This window comes from Spermophilus citellus, assembly GCF_964194105.1.
Source record: "Spermophilus citellus genome assembly, contig: SCAFFOLD_193, whole genome shotgun sequence".
Classification (NCBI taxonomy): Eukaryota; Metazoa; Chordata; class Mammalia; order Rodentia; family Sciuridae; genus Spermophilus; species Spermophilus citellus.
The window spans coordinates 526257-538973 of NW_027672747.1; the positions used below are offsets into that span (position 1 = coordinate 526257).

Here is a 12717-nt window from a genome sequence, read left to right on the forward strand (position 1 = left end):
GTTAGAGTATCAAACACCATTTGTATCTGTAAGTCACAAATTAAAATATGAATTATTAAAATTATTCACTGAAATATTTTAATTATAATAAGTTTGACTTACATTTTAATTGTTTTTCAAATGTAACTGTGTACAAATTCTTTAAGCTTTTCTTTGACTAAGTTTAATCCCAAAATTAGTAGATAAAGCCATGAAAGACTGCTAAAAAGTCCTGGAATTTTATTTTATTTTTATCTTATAAGGAATTCCTGGCTCAGTAAAATATGATAAAATAATAATGTTTCAGTGATTTTTGTAAAAAAAAAAACACAGTAGTGTTGCATTAACAAATGTTGGGCTCCTTTTCTTGTGGGAAGCAAATATAAGTGACAAATATTATGATGTGAAAGTAGATTTTTTATCATTATGTAGAATAGGTAATATCATATGCAATTCCAAATTCTATTATTATGCATCAAAATGTTCAAAAAATTTTTTAAAAAGTTGTATTTGGACACAATACCTTTGTTTTTATTTATTTATTTTTATTTTTTTAAACGTGGTGCTGAGGATCGAACCCAGCGCCTCACACATGCTAGGCGAGCACTCTACCACTGAGCCAAAACCTCAGCCCCCAAAATAATTTTAAATGCAAAAGAAGTAAAAGTGTTATCGATTAATACATCAGAAAACAGAGACAAAAAGAATTATACTCATAAGGGATTTTACTTCTGCTCCCCTAGTCATAGGTAGAAAAACAATAGACTTTTAAAGAAACTGAGTGTTTTTGAATGTTATAAGTTAGACAACTTCAATGCTATATATATATATATATATATATATATATATATATATATATATATATAGTTATTTTCTGTCACTTCAATAGAAATTAGAATTTTTAATTACAGAAGTAAATTTGCTAGCTAGTTTTGTGTTATATATAAATGCTTATTTCATTCTTGTTACATTTTTTAAAATTACTATGTGGTGACATAACATTGGGGAATCATTAATAAAATTGCTAACAGTAATGATTAACATCATTGAATATTTAATAAGTCCTGTACTATTTCAAGACCTTTACCTTTATTAAATAATTTAATTCACACACCAAATTTATGGCTTAATATATATTATTTCCATTTTATGGATGAGAAAATTGTGATTCAACATGATTAAATAATTTATCAAAATCACATAATTAAACTACAGAGTTGGAATTTGAATATAAATAGCTGGGTTCCAAACCTTCTTCTTATCCACTACACTACACTCTTTAGCAGGAGAGGATAAAGTGAGAATGGAAGATATAGAAAAATATACTGAGCACTTATTGTTGGCAGGCATTATATTAGGATCTATACAGATAAACAACATAAACAACCTTATGAAGTATGTGATAGGAAGTTTTTTTAAAAGATGAAAAATAACTTCCTAAAAATCTAAAAATCCTAGGAAATTAGATATTTTAGCCAAAATATATTTATATACTAAAATTATGATATAAATGGACTATTAATTCAAATTGTAGAAATTTTTTTAAATGAAGTTCTTAAAAAGAAATCAGGTTTATAGAATGCCAGGCATGCTGATTAAAATATAAATAAATAAATACTCTATTTTATAATTACAAAAAAAACTATTTAACTTTTATTTCCAGTTTGAAATGAACCATTTTATTTTAGCAATGAACAATTCAGATCTGTGACTGTTTTGGATGTTTACATTCTTACTATCTCAAGAGTTAAAGGAATTCTACATTAAAAAAATAGCTTTTAAGATAAAGGCAGTTTATTAAGAATTTTACTGGGAGATTTCTGAAAGGCAGTAATATAAAATCTGAATCATTTCTTCAGGTTTTATATTAAAGTCCTGATTAAATTAAGATTGTAACTGGATTTTATTAAATGAAGTTTCTGAGGAACACATAATAAATCCATATTCAGTGGTGTATAAGACAGTATTGACAAACACAAGATTCATTTAGACAGACAGTAATTCATCAAATGTTTTGCTAAAAGAAATTACTAATTACATTAGATTATAATTTTTAACAAGTCAAATAACCAATAACTGAAAAGTTATACACTTCCAAACTTGAAAAAATATTAAGGGTCTGTTTTAGAGGCATTAAAAATGCATAATGGGAAAACTCAAAAAGAAATAAGAAAAAAGGACAGGTAATAATTCCTTTTGTTTTCACAAAAACATATTAGAATGATGAATTTACAAGAAAGAAGAGGTAGAACATTCCTTGAAGGAATGATTAATTCTCAAATATAGTAAGTTATCTAGATGTAGTGCGCAATTCAAAACAAATCTTTTACAAACAGAACCAATTTCTGGTAGAAAACTAAGCGGGTTCCATATTGATAGGCTTAATGTGGGGACACAGGGTTCACTCAGGTTACTCAGTGAAATCCCAGAGGATCAACATGAATTGAAGATTATTTGATGATTGTCAGTTTAAAAATCCACCAATAAAATATTATATACTAATGGTGTTCAACCTGAGGGATTTGCACATATAAAACCTTAAGTGGGAAATAAATTCATCCTGGCATTCATTTCTGAACTCTTCAGAAGTGTCTCTATTGTACTGTGCTTTCAGTTAAAGCTGAAAGGCCAAGGATCTAAGGCACTTAGAGGAGGTAATTTCTACTGTAAAAGACTGCCCTTTACTGTTAGAGACATCCCAATGATAATCTTTCCATGTGCTGAAACTGTTAAAACTGGAAGAGATTTCTAGTTACTCTCAAATTACTTCAGTAGAAAAGTATCATTTGGGCTCAATCTGCACCTTATTCCTACTTGTATTATAGTTTGTGTTATATTTTCCCTAGATTAATTATAACACAGGATACAATTTAAATGTTATGTAAGTAGTTGCTACACTGTAGTGTTGGGGGAACAATGATACAAATAAACAGTTGATAGATACTCAGTTCAGTTACAATTTTTTTCAGCATATTAAATTTAGACATAAAAATCTGTGGATGTGGAACACCACATCCACAGAAGGGAAAGAAGGAAATAAATATTCTAGGTTTATGACTGTGCAACATATTTTTTCGCTACTTCATAATAATCAATTGAATGAACTTCAGGTGTAATATCATATTCAAATGAAGCTTTTCATTCAAATGTTTGCGCTCTTGTCATGTGGTTATGTGCATAGCATAATTTTCAAGGCATAAAGTAAGATACTACATAAATAAAGGTAAATTTGAGATTAATCACAATTATATATAATTTAGTACTATGCAGATCTTAGGCGTTTCTTTAAACAAATTATAACAAAAAAATACATTTAATCACTCATAGGCTTCTTATAACATAAGCTTAAACCTTTAGGGAGTACAAATTTGTGTCCAGAAATATGGGGTGTGAGAACTTCAAGTCATAATGTGCTATAATTATCAGTGTTGTCCTGATACAGACTTGCCCTTTCAGACCTTTCTATGGCTTTGGATAATTTAATATATATGGTAATGGAATGTTCTTTCTCAATATTTTTTAGATTAGTGCTCATTTTGTTAAATGCTAATTTTAATGAGGAATAAGTTAAAGAAAGTTTGTAAGTAACTTAGAGCACAAAAGTTGATGATATGCATACAATAAGAAAAATAACAAGGATTCATGAAGCCCTCATGAATGGAATTAGTTCAGTTTTAGAAGAGACCTGAAAGTTTGCTAGACCATTTTGCTATATGAACACATAGGAAGAAGGTGGCCATTCATTTTTACACAAGGAATACCTTACCAGATACTCTGTTGGCTCCTTGACCTTGGATTCCTAACTGGCAATATCTTATGAAATAAATTTCTGTTTTTATAAGCCATTTAATCTATGATAATTTTGCTATAGCAGCCCGAACTGATTAAGACAGATTACTGATGTGCAGTAAAGACAGAAGTAGAATATGTATCTGTGTACATCTTAAAAGCTCAAGCACATCTTAAAGATGCACTAAAAGATTTTTACTTACTTTCAAAAAATTTGTACTTACTTTGAAAAAGTAAGATTATGCACATATACAGGGGGAAAATGTATTTACATTAGTGTTTTTAGTAGAATGTGAAATTTTTATTGAATTTTCTTTATATGTTAATTCCCTAAATATATAATGGATGTGAGAATTTAGTTTTATTATTAAATTTATAAATGTCAATTTGTTAACTATAGCCTAAGTTTTTGAAGGCTGTATGTTATAACAATTTGAGGAAATTCTTTATGGAAGGTGGTAATTTGGGATACCTCCAACAGGATATCACATATCAATATAAGGGGAATGAAAATAATAAGAGCCTTGCCTAATGTCATGAGCTGTGTAAGTATAAGAGGTGTTTGAGTATCTGCAAAGCCTAAGCAAATCCCAAGAGATCATGTTGCCTCCCAAATATGGAACTCCTGAGCAGGCTCCCAAAAGATCTGCTTCTCAGTTTTACTGAACGATCTTCAAACTCTTATATTTGTTCTATCTTCCACATAGTTGTCAGATTTAATCTTCTGAAACAGAGCTCTGAAAAAGCACTCCCCTAAATTGTGATGTAATGTCTGAATGCCTTAACAAGGCATCTAGGTCCTCTATCATCAGCCATGCCATACCATTTTATTCTGTTTGTTTCATTCTACAACAAAATTCATACACATAATAACATTAGGCCAGGAGTCTTACTTGCTACCTACCTGCTCTTTGCCTGTAATATGCTAATTATTCTTTCTTGGAATGCTCTTTCCACATCACCCAGGCTAACATATTGTTTTGTATGATTTTTAAGATTTTTAAATGCATCCTTTAATGAAATACTTCTTTTACTCTGATCTTCACACCTAAACTTCATAGACAAATAATTATTTCCATAGCCATTTCAGTATGGTTTTGAGGTAAATTTGTGTTTGCCATGTGCTATATTACAATTTATTTTAAAATGTGTATTCTTTCTTTCCAGGAAGGCTCCTATATTGTAAAGAAAGAAAAATATTTAATTTTCAACCCATGTAATCTGTAGTAGCCACTTATAAATAGCTCCTTCTGCAATATGAATAACAAAATAGGCATACACCTCTCACCTTTATTTATCTGTCTTGGTCATAGTCATTACTCTATTTCCTCATACAGAAATGTTATCAAAGTCTATGTACTTTTTGAACAGGTGTTTTTAACTATTAACTTTTTACATTCAATCTCAATTTAATAAGAAAAAAGACTCTCTTTTAATTGTACAATATGTCCACTTATTTTTCTTTCCCTGATGGTTAGCATTTCTTTTCTATCCCATCTTTCTTGATTTTATTTAAAGGAAAAATTTAACAAAAAAAAATTTTAACAAAAATAGGTCTAAAAGTTTTTTTTTATTTTTTTATTTTTAAAGAGAGAGAGAGAGAGGGAGAGAGAGAGAGAATTTTTTAATATTTATTTTTTTAGTTTTCAGCAGATACAACATCTTTGTTTGTATGTGGTGCTGAGGATCGAACCCGGGCCGCACGTACGCCAGGCGAGTGCACTACCCCTTGAGCCACATCCCCAGCCCAAGGTCTAAAAGTTTAAGTCATTTAAGCTATTACCTATTTTCTATATTTATAACACATACCATTGAGAGTTATTAGTTTTACCTTGCCTGTCAACAGAATGCTATCTTTAGAATAGAGTGCAAGAGGAGCCTGGATGTGACATGTTCTAATTTTATATCCAATATGTATTCCTTGTACAAAAACATTTAGGTGACATGATTTGTTTGTTTCATGTCAATTTTAAGAAGTACATTTTCATGCCCTCTAACTCAGTGATTCTCAAACCATGTAACACAAAGTTGCATTTTTATTTCTATTTTTCATGAACTGATACATTGAAAATACAATGGAAATAAATTACTAATAATTAAATACTAGTTTAGCAATGAGAAGTCCCACTTCATTATTATTATCAGAGTGAAAAAGCACCGTTATTATTTCATTTTTCCGTGATAGCTTACAAAATCACATTACCAACTATTAGATAAAAGATATAATGGATGTTTGAAGCAAGTGTTATTGGCACGAAGAACACATCTGCATATAGGATCTCGTATGTGCCACACAAAGGACTTATCAGCTCCATTGGACCTTGTGAAATGGACAGATTGTGGTAGAAAATACCCCAAGCAAAGGAATCAAGGGAATCAAGTTTGCTCAAAATTCAAAAAATAGAAATTGCAAAATATGGTCTAGGAATGGTGAGCAGGTTAGAATGATGAAACATGCAGTAGTAATAGAGAACAGATTAAAGCAATTCCAAGAAGAGGAATCACAAGAACTTATCATAAGACAGAGTGCAGAGCTGAAAATAAACTGGTTACAAAAGAAATATCTGCCAACAAAGTCAAATTTTTTATCCTCTACTGATTGTCATAACCTGTTCCATATTGCACTTCCCCTCAAATCCCTTTACTTAAGGTAGCCTATTAAATACGACAATAAACACCATGACATTCAATGCCAGGAATGCTTACAATATTTATCTATGGTTCTTAACAATCTTTGACACTACCAATGTCTCCCTTATCATCGAAATTATCTTGCTTGGACTTCTGAATAAAAAAATGCATTTTCTAAACTTATTTATGTAGAATTTCTAAATAAAGTATCATTACATTTCCTACATTAGAGGACAATAAGGATATCTTTATAGTTTACAGCCATGAAATTAACAAAACCCAATTTAGCCTAAGGGCACTCATTAATGCTTCTCAGGGTAGAATATTAAGACCCCTTGTTATGAACAATTTTATTCATAGCTATCTATCACTATCTCTGTGTTACAATGTCTTCCTCTATAAAGGGATAGAAAAATAATGTTAAATTCATTTGCAGAAAAGGATAATAATGGACAGAGATATTGGAAAAATTCCAAGAAAAAAGAAAATGCACCTTGAAGTTTGTATCAAAATTCTCTTGCATCTGAATTCAAAGCTTATAAGGTTTTAATTATGTCATGCTCTATCAGAAGCAGTAGGAGCAAGTGGACTGAGAAGGAGAAGAAAAACGGGCAGAAATGAGAGGAAGGGGTAAAGAGAAGTAGAGAAAGAGAAAAAGGAAGAAAAGGGAAGAAACATGAGGTTCTGAAACTTCCAGAAGACATTCTAAGGTACATCTCATTTTCAAAACAAGGAAAAGTATCAGGTGCAAAGTAAAACATTAAAAGTGACCATCTTGACAATTGTCAATCAAGAATTCTCTAAATTTCTAAGAGTTAAATGCCCAATTTTTATGCAGTCTTCCAATTCCATAATGCTGCCTACTATTCTATGTTATTTTGGCCACTAGAAAGATTAGAAAATCATTAAGCACTTTGTTTTATTTGTAAGAAATCAAGAAAGTTTTTCAGAATTTCGATATAATGAAAAAAAATCACCAGAAAAAGTGATCTTTTGAGGTCAATTTCCTTGGAAAAAAGATCAAAGAATGACTGGGAAGATACTGGAAACATTTTTCAGTCCTAGCTTTTAGCGTTCTTGTCATGCTCTCAATTCAGTGACTTATCACAAGATAAGCTTCTGACATTTACCAAAATAGAAGCAAGGCAAAAATAGGCAACAACTGGAAATAATTCATTGTTAAAGTTTTAAAATTTAGGGGCTGGGGTTTTAGCTCCAGTGGTAGAGTACTTGCCTCGCATGTGTGAGGCCCTGGGTTCAATCCTCAGCACCACATAAAAAAATAAACAAATAAAAATAAAGATATTGTGTCCATCTACAACTAAAAAAAAATTTAAAAAGAAAAGTTTTAAAATTTATTTTTGATATTTCAGTTTGAATCATCCTTAATTGGTTATATTATGCTAAGCACTCATGGGAAATAACTAAATTAATTAAATCAATATCTCCATCTGATATTGCTAAAATGTGCTGACTTTTGTCATCAGAGCATGACTATCTATTAATGAATTATTCACAAATACAAAGTTACATTATCTGCATCTGTGTTTGGGGCAGGCTATGAGGAATTTGGGATTTGGTGAAATGATTTTAGAAAATGCCTTTTTAATTTAATGTATTTGCATTTATTCCAATAATAATTTGATTCATAAAATAGATGTATTTTCAATATTATATTTGTCCACCTTAAAACTCTCACTACTAGACATGTGCACTTTCAAATCCACATACTTCTCAAACAGCTGTCCATTTATTCATTACATACTGGTTGAACACTTTGTGCCAAACACTACTATAAACCCAGAAAATACTGGAGTGAAAAACAAGTAGCCAACAAAATCTTTGCTTTGTGAAGCTGACATATTAAGGTAAGCCAAATACTAAACTAATTTAAAAAATGTATGTTAGATGGTAATAAATTCAATAAAGAATTAAAACAGGAAAAGTAATAGTGTTTAAATAGCAGTTTTAAATAGTCAATAGGTTTGCAGGAATACCTAACTGTTAAGATATAAAGGAGGCTTTGACTAGTTTTGCGAAGAGCATGGTATTATCTGACATAATTCAACAGGCTGGTTCTGGTTTCTATGTAGGGAATATATTGAGAGTGCTAATGACAAAGGCAGGGTAAAGATTTAGGAGTTCTGGCATTAGAGGTGGTGGAAGTTTGTCAAAGTCTGGAGATATTTTGGAGGTAATGCCAAGAAGATGGATTTCATGTGGGGTGAGATTAAGAGATGATGAATAAGGACTCCTCTAGTCTTTGCCTTGAGCTATTTGAAGAATGTAGTTCCCACTTATTTATTTGGAGAACAATGTTGAATATTATTGGGAAAAGACAAAGTGATGTTTTAGATATACTAAGTTTGAAATACCTAGAAAGATCCAGATGGATTGTACATAAGTAAATAGATTAGATATATGATAGATAACTAGATAGCTAGATATACAGATGAACAAAAAGAAAATTCAGGAAGGGAAATAGATTGCAGTTATAAACTTTAAAGTCATCAATAGGGAGATGATAGTTGTAACTATAGAACTAAATATGGCAATTGCTGAAGATGGAAAGAAGTTCCTATGCCTGAGCTGAGCATCCACACCCAATACACCAGATAATGAATCAGCAGAAAGGAAAGGGAGTAACCAACAAAGTACTACAGGTTAAACTACCTATACTCAACAAAATTCAACAAAATATTTTATAGAAGAGGCTCTGATTACATTCCTATAATGTCAGCAACTCAGAAAGCTGAGGGAGGAGGATCATAAGTTTGAGGGTAGTCTTGGCAAATTAGCAAAATATTGTCCCAAAATAAGAGAGAGAGAGAGAGAGAGAGAGAGAGAGAGAGAGAGAGAGAGAGAGAGAGAGAGAGAAGAAGAAGAAGAAGAAGAAGAAGAAGAAGAAGGAGGAGGAGGAGGAGGAGGAGGAGGAGGAGGAGGAGGAGGAGGAGGAGGAAGAGGAAGAGGAGTAGATAGAGATCTGGGAATGCAACTCTGTAGTAAAACACTCCTGGATTCAATCCCCTATACCACAAAGAAAAAAAAAGAAAGAAAAAATGAGTTTATTAACAGTGGAAAATGTTGTCAACATAGCATGAGAATGGCCTTTTAAATTTAGCAAAAGTTTTTGCAACTGCCTCACTGGTGAGGTCAGCAAGCTCTGATTCTGAGCAGTAATAGAAGAGGCTTACATAGAATGAGAAAAGCCAAATGAGGTAGACAATTACAACACTTGAAAGCAAGGACAATAAAAGGCTGAAGCTGTAGAAATTAGTAGAAGGAGAGAAGGTTTACTGTCATGTCATTGGATAATCAAATATCAAAAAACATATTTAAAATTTTAAGCCAGATATAAAAGTTTTCTTTTTTTTAGATTTTAGGTATAAACCACATTGTCTTTCAAAATTATTATTAAAATTAAAAGAAATTGTTACTGTCATGTTTAAGACATTATTCTTCTCTTTAATATAAGCTCACAAAACAGATTTTATTAACCTATATTCTAAATAAAAGCCCTGGGAGAAGCAACTGATTGGCTTTTTTTTAGTCTTCATACCTAGACATGATGTAGCAAGGATTCAATTCAGGCATGTTTAGTTCCAAAGTACATCATACTTAACTTGTACTAACTTGTAACATGACAAGTATTGAAAGACAGGGACCAAGTGATAAGCAACATTTCTTTTGTATGTTGAGTAAAAGCCAAGTGCAAAAAAACAGGGTTTAATGTGATCTTACTAAATAGCTTACTAACCTGTCTAAGAAAAACAGTGTCATGAATAAGAAACAAAATTTGTCTTTCTGATATTTATAAATGCAAACTGCTAGGAATCTTGAATCAAAAAAAAATAGTCATCCACTTTTTTTGTCTCAAGTGTGCCATAAGCATTATGAAACAATTTACCAAATTACAAAATAAAAATAAGAAAACAATCCAATTCAATTCTACTGTGAAGTCAAAGGTTTGAATACAGTATGTTGTATGTCCTATAAATTGATTGTGCAGTACAGGAAGGTGAGGAATCCAAAGTTAATCTCCTATTTAGCCTACTGGACTTCTATAAAGTTTTTCCACTTGAGGTGAAAATACCAGGACTCTAACAGTTCACATATGAGATTAATAAGAAAAAATATTTAAGAATGGTGACTTTCTGAATGTTTTCTTTTTTTTTCAAACTAAGTGATATCCAGAAACACAAAAATTTCTCTTACCTTCAAATAAAATCTCAGTCATACATATTTTACATGTACGAAGGAACTAATTAGACACTGATTACTTCCTATCACTTCAAGGTAGAAATCTGACTTACTTTCTTTCAATTCCATTAGTTGCCTAATCTCCCCTGATTTAATGGTATCCTTGTTATACAATTTTGATTATTGATAATGAGATATTGCCAACAGTAGCAAATTCTGGTTGATAATTTTATTTTCTAAGTTTATGATATTCTTGTATGCTTCTTAAAATCCAAACCTTTATTGAGATAGTAAAAAGAAATTATATCATGTATGAAGTCCATATATCAAAATTCTATTTTATATAATATATTAATCACATATATGCCCCAGTAGAAATATTAAAAAGCATATTATTCAAAATTGTAGAAAAAGAAAGTTTTTTGATCTATTAAATACAATCTATGATCTGTATGTCATTGTAAAAGTCCTTAATCTTTTTTTCATCACAAATAATATTGCACAATTAATAGATTGGTTATGTTATTATGATTAGTAAACATGAAACTACAGATGATCTTGGGAATTAAAAGCAGTAAATAATTTATTCTCTTTTCCTCTTATCTAAAAGCCCATCTAGAGAATGATTAAATGGAATGTATAATTGAATTTTATTTTTAAGTTGACATCAAACACTCTTGCAGCATGTTTTTAAAGCAAAATAAATTAGGAAATGTTGTATTAAAAACATCAGCCTTTCTCTTCATAAACTAGTTACTTTTCAACTTTATGAGAAATAAATTATTTTGTATTATTTTACATGTATATGTATATCTAAAATGTGCACATATATTCACACTTAAATTTTCTCACTTGAGATGTATGTATTTTATCATTTCTTAATGACCCATCTGTGAATATGAATATAAATTGGATGAATGTGAAAAGACATTCTTTTCAGGAATTTGAACTCGGGTTTTTTAAAAAAACAAAAGTGAACTTGTGATTTTAAACAAACAAAAGTTATTTTTTAAGCCAAATAACACCTTAACATCAAATTTTAAAATGGCTAGATTTTATGATAAATACTTTGTATTGCTACTGGTAACTTCCATGACATTTTGCTTATTGTTTTCTACAAACACTTGAAATTCTATACTAATTTGCACATGCAATAAAGTGCCTGATGAGAAAATCTAGAAATAGTTTTATCATAGGCTGAGAAATTGAGCATTAGAAATTCACTTGGGCATAATGGTCAACAGAAAGCTGGAAAACCAAATCCTAATTATTATTTACCATTTAATTTATTTAAATAGAATATGAAAACACAGCAAATATCTTCCCCTGAAACAATTCATAAAGTTTCTGTCCTGTTCAATTTAAAATTAAGTTTAAAAGTTAGGAATGTTTTCTTAACACAGTCCTGTCAGCAATTAATCAAGGGAGTAATAATCTTTGTTTGAGGTATAATTAAACCAATTAAGTAAATAAAACTCACCTTATCTACGATGCATATCTGTTTCCTGGTTTGAGCATCAATGATTTCTATCTCAAAGTGAGTAGTTTTTGAGTGCTTGACTGCTGGAGTTGCTTTTAGAGGACCTGCTGAGAGTACAAGTTGCGACAAAGAGTGGACATTTCTTATATCATTCTTCATTATGGACTGTGAAACTCTTTGGAAGAATAATTCTCACTTGCGATCTGAGGCAAGGGACTTGTGTCTTTTGAACATTGTGTGAACTAGCAGGAGAAACTGTCATGAAAACAGGAGACACTTGCAAGTGAGTCCCCTTTACACCAGTTAAATACCTCTGGCGAACTCCTGAGAGGTCAAGTGGCATGCCATTCCGAGAGTTCAGTTTTATTTAGCAGGCTTGAAAACAATGACTGATCTTATTTCTATATATAACACACATTAAGAATTGCTGCAGTGTTGATAGGGTATTACTTTACCAGCATTTGAATTATTTCTTGCTGTCTCTTTTTATCTCTGCTTCTTAATATGACCAGTCTTATCTGAGATTCCAAAGCATGAAAATAGATAGTTTTTATTATTTCTGAATTCTGGATGCACTTATCTTCAAAAACATGCATACTGTTGCATGCACATTCACATTAAGCTATATTTAACTTTAG

The 12717-nt window shown here is 30.8% G+C and overlaps 1 long non-coding RNA gene across 1 annotated transcript in view; it reads right to left on the reverse strand.

Moving 5' to 3' along the window:
* The window catches only part of LOC308640668, a 54738-nt gene extending 42523 nt beyond the window's left edge, over positions 1-12215 (reverse strand). The window contains exon 1 of the long non-coding RNA XR_014020330.1: positions 12080-12215. This is a non-coding gene — a long non-coding RNA (uncharacterized lncRNA). The remainder of the gene's footprint in view (positions 1-12079) is intronic.
* Between the last annotated feature and the right edge of the window lie 502 nt (positions 12216-12717).